Here is a 5,256-nt window from a genome sequence, read left to right on the forward strand (position 1 = left end):
ACAATAACATTTTTAGGTTGTCTAAGTGACTTATATATTACGTTTAACCCGAGCAGCGAAACTCCGCGGTGATCTGAAAATGATGTGCCGGGAGTTGTGCCGTTCTCGGCCGCATCAGTAACCCTCGAGCTCCCGGCTAGCTGTCGAGCTGGTGGGTAGCAGACGCCTCTGAAAACGTCAAAGCACTTTTGCAAATATGGGATATCTTGATAAACCGAGCAGATATTTGATGTTTACACAACTACTTTCTCGCCTGAAAATATTTTAAAAGTTTATTTTGTGACCCAGAAAGATTAGTATGAGTAATTTTAAAACTTAGTAGCGGCCGCCATTGTTGGAAACTGGAGTTTGGCTGGGCCGCGCTATGAATTCTGGGATATGGTAGTAATTTGGACAGCCTTCGGCGCGTCGCTGTGACGTAATCGGTCTACAAATGCGGCCTCAGGAGGATGCAGCCCATGAATTTGGACATGTCCAGAGTATAATCGCAGCCTTTGCGGTTAGAAAATTGCACTTGATCATGTCGCGATATTATCGCAAATGCGATATATCGTTCAGCCCTAAAAACAGCACCTTACAGGTGTGACATTATTGTCAAGTGCTACCAGGTAAATATTAAGCCACAGAATAACTTGACGTCCCTCCTAGGATACATGTTTGACAGATTGTAGTCTAATAAGTCATTCACAGCAGTTTAAATATGGGCAGTCGTTTGTAGGCAAATACCTAAAATCCCTTTTTGGCACAACAGCAGAAATACCGAGCGGAAGATCAACATGTAGAAAGTCATCTAACAGGTGAAAGGCAGAGAGCCTCAGGGACTAGACTGAACGTGGCTGCTTTTGCACCCAAACGTTCAAAAACTGCCAAACAGAATTTGGAACGTGTGGACAAACTGAGCCGGTCACAGTGTTTCAATCAGGATGGACCAAGTTTACCTTCTTGTGCACCGAAGACACCAAAAATGTCAAAGTTACTTTTGAATTGAATTTATTTATTTAATAATGCCGCTGAGCTCTCATACGGTGGTAGCAATAGCACGGTGGTGCTACTTACACGGTAGCACTTTATGACAATGTCACACAATTAAGCATTAGTCAGGTATTAGTAAGCACTTAATACATCATATATATGTCATGACTCCTCCTTAGTATGTCATTCATAAATACAGGCATGTTTGCCAATCTGTTACAGCATTTACAGCTATCAGCGCTGCTCGCAATAACCACAGTCATAATTATAGTCATAGTGATAAGTCTGTATTTAAAAATGGCATACTAAGGAAGAGTAATGGCATAAAAATCATGAATTACAAACTTACTAATACCTGACTAATGATTAATAGTGTGACATTATTATAAAGTGATACGATTTATCCGAGTGAAAAGTGCCTTTAACATTAAATGTGCCTTAAGTGAGATCTGAGAAAGAGAATTGCTCAAATACAACATCACAGGGCTATAAATATATCATAGATATATAATAGGTCGGTGATTCTTGAGATAAGGGACAAAACATGTTCGCCAGATAAAACCCAATTTTGGGGGTTAAAAATATGCATACAAGTGTTACCCAACTGACTAAGAGACAAACCAAGGCAATGTTTACACAACAAAAGTATGATTTAGCATTTTTTATACATATATATTTATTTTAAATGGTACAATTCATTACCAGTACCTTAAAAATCCATTCTCCAGAAGCAGGTGTGATAATATTAAAATACAGAAAAAAATTAAAAGTAATGTAAAATTAAACATCACGGCTCTCGTCACTAAACATTTACCTTATATAATATCAAAATATGCAATTGAAATTTTATTTTTACGTATTTTTTAAGTGATTAAAATCATGTCCAGAGTTTTTCTCAACACCATCTGATTTTTTTAAAAGTACAAAAAACTCGGGAATTATTGTGGGCAGCTTACACTCTGAGGACCCCTTTACCACTTCCTGTTTGATACTCATGCCATGAGGTCTTTTTATTTTTATTTCATTTATGACACACCTTTAAAACTGTGTCACAACCACAGTGCGTCAACACCAAAGTCGATGAAATGCAAGATTTAATTATTGTTTTTGTGAAAAGAGCTTCATTTAGGTAGACTGTAGAGGCCGTAAGCAGCTGATGAAAAACAAGATGGCTTCTGTCAGAAAAACATGTGTTTTGAGAGAAAGTTGGGTATTTTGTCAGCACCATCAGGATTTTTGTCTGACGGTGTTGACCCTTTTTCTAATGGTGTTGACAGAAAGTGTACTATTCATCATTCATTCATTCATATTAAGTTATTTTTATTAATATTTCAGTCATATTACTTCCTGTGTATTTCACTGATATTTCTGCTTTACAGATGTGTCGAATATTATCGAATTTGCCATATCCTGAATCTCATTGTTTATGTATACATTATTAATCCTGTAATGCTTAGTCCTCTGCATTTAACCCATTCACTCATTCATGCAGTGGGCAGCTACCAATCCAGGATAGCCACTATTCATTGGATTTGAACATTCAACCTTTCAATCATGTGGCATCTACTGAGCTATCTCTGCCCCGAGAGCTGGTCTTTAAGTGCTGATGTATGAATCCTGCTTCCGGACCCAAACTACTCTGTGTTTATTAAGCCTGTTGTGCTGCTAAAATGTTTTAATGCTTTTTATCTTGTTCTATTTAATCTGAACAAGCCCCTAAAAACAGTCAGTGATCAGCCTAACCATCAGAAACCCTGCATTAACTTTTATCTGGTGGAAAAAAAGTTGGTGTTCATCCTCCAGCTTCACTGTGTTTATGCTAACATAGCTGTGTCGCTAGCACATCACTATATAGCAGCTAGCCCAACTTCAGTAACCCGACAAACGTCACTGCTGTCTAGTTTTCTGTCTTCATTCATGTTGGAATGTAGGAGGAAACCAGCGAGCTAACTTCTAACTCACTGATCATTTTATTAAAGATGAAAGAATTTAGACAGTTTGTAACTCTCAGTGATGCCACAGAGCTCCTTTGACTTTGGGATCTGCAGCCGAGTTTCAACCTGGATTATTGCTTAATACATAATTGTGTTGTGAATATTCATCCTTAATCTGTATAAATGCATATGGTTCAGAAAAATTATAGTAATTACAAGATGGTACATTTCAGGCTAGAATGGCAAAGGGGAAGCTGTCAGAGGAACGAAAGAGAAGGAACAGGGAGGATCAAAAAAGGAGAAAAAATTTACAGCCAGCCTGAGTTGAAGAAAGACTTTCTCATAAAGGGAAAGATGGAGAAAGAGAGTGAAAGAGGGAAAAATAAAGAAAGAAAAAGGGCAGAAGAGAAGGTTTTGGAAACAAGCACAGAGACGAAAGGAGAGAAAGTCCAGCAGCGTCTAAACACAACCACAGAGAACTTTAGGAATCAGCAGCAGGCGGCTACTTGCTGGTGAACTATTAAGATGCAGAACTTGATGTGTGCAAAAACAGAATTGTTATGATGCGTCTTGTGATATTACAAAGGTTGTTAAGGTTTAATGGTCATTTTGAAAGAAATAATATCTTGCTTTCTAGTGTGTCATCACCACCGTCAGCACCTTGTCAACTCCATAATATGGAGTTTTTGTTTATTTTTCTCTTTTGGAGAAACATATATTTTCCTCCCTCATGATCTTCCAATAAAAATACTCAATTTTCTCAATAAATGTGTAATTTGCATGCTGCTAAATATGATTGTTTCTTATAGAGATTAAATACAAGCTTCTGAAAATATGTATGACTGTAACTCTAATAATAAAAAGCCAAAACCATCTTACTTTTAAACCTGGTATAATTAGTTTGAAAACACATGTGCATAAGCAATAGAACAAAGAAGCTGCTAATAGTCAAAATAGCTGAAACAACTTCATTTAAAATATATATATTTGCATTTCTTTGTGTCTGACGGTGTTGACAAAAACCTTGCACTTCTCCAGCAAAAACATAAATTATTAAAACATCTTACACCTGGGAGACCAAAACATGGTGAGACAGACACAACTTTGTGTAACAACTATATGTAAATATGTTTTTGAAAAATCAAAAAATATATTTTAGAAAATTAAAACCTGTTTTGTCCCTAATCTCAGGAATCACTGAGATATATTTTGAGTAGCCAAAGGCACTAATTTCATAACGGACTCATTGTGAGATTATCCAATGTTTCACAACACACAGAAGGTTTAGCATCTTTAGACTGATTTCAAGTAGGAAATACTTGCCTCCTTCTCAGTTAGCACGCCCTTCACCCCGTCCTCATTTCTACACATTTATATGTCAGTGTAAAGATGTAAAAACTCTGACGCCTCCTTCCATTCAGAGTTTAGTTGCTGGGATACAGTGAAGTGCAACATGTAAAGATCCAGGGTTTCTAGTCCTTCTCTAAAACAGCTGCTTACAGGTTTAGGCCACGTCACAGTTCCTCACAGTGGGCAGCTGAAAACAGCATGCTCCCAGTACAGATGCAGAATCGGAGTCCAGTTTAATTCATCCCATGCTCCCATCCGCGATTCAAGAAAACCCCAAACATCCAGCAGTGGCTGGGAATCCTCTGATCCTCACCTCTGATGTCCCTTTTCTGAAATGCTGCGTTACTTTTATTCCAGATGTTTGTGTCCCACAAAGGTTCTGCTTTTGCCTCGTCAGTGCACAGAATGTTCTCCCAAAGTTAAACCTTCTGGTTCTTCCTCTGAGCACTTCACACAACATTCACCCAAACACTTGTTTCTGTGCTCTGTCCAACATTCATTCATCATCAAGGTGGTTTTTTGGGAGACGAGCCTTTATGTTGGACTATCCGTCCACCCCGTCACATATGCAGTGGAGAGATCGTCGGAGTTATGGGTCTGTTGTGACCTGCTTGATAATTCATTGATGCACTCTTAATGTAATTTTGGTGAGCCGCTTACTTTTGATAGTTTCCAGGTTTTCTCCACGTGTGGATCCTGGCTCTGACTGTGGGCCTGTAAATCCTGTCAGGCTGATAGATGTCCGTCATCGTGTTCCTTGGCTGTTTCTTTAGATCGGGCCACAGCACGTCGCTCTGTGAGATCGTCACCTTTCACGTGAGACATTAATAAGACCTGGTCGTGGCTGATAACACTGAACTCGTTACTTTTCCCCATTAATAGAGTAACATTTAAAAACTGCATTTTGCATTTACTCGAGTTATCATTGTCTAATATTAAAATGTATCTGATGATCTGAAATGTGCATGATAAAAAAATAAGAAGGAGCAAATACTTTTTC

The sequence above is a fragment of the Aulonocara sp. 'chitande type north' Nkhata Bay genome, linkage group LG14, assembly GCF_057382095.1.
Source record: "Aulonocara sp. 'chitande type north' Nkhata Bay isolate Kocher_YH1m ecotype deep benthic linkage group LG14, A_spYH_male_GT1.1, whole genome shotgun sequence".
NCBI lineage: Eukaryota > Metazoa > Chordata > Actinopteri > Cichliformes > Cichlidae > Aulonocara > Aulonocara sp. 'chitande type north' Nkhata Bay.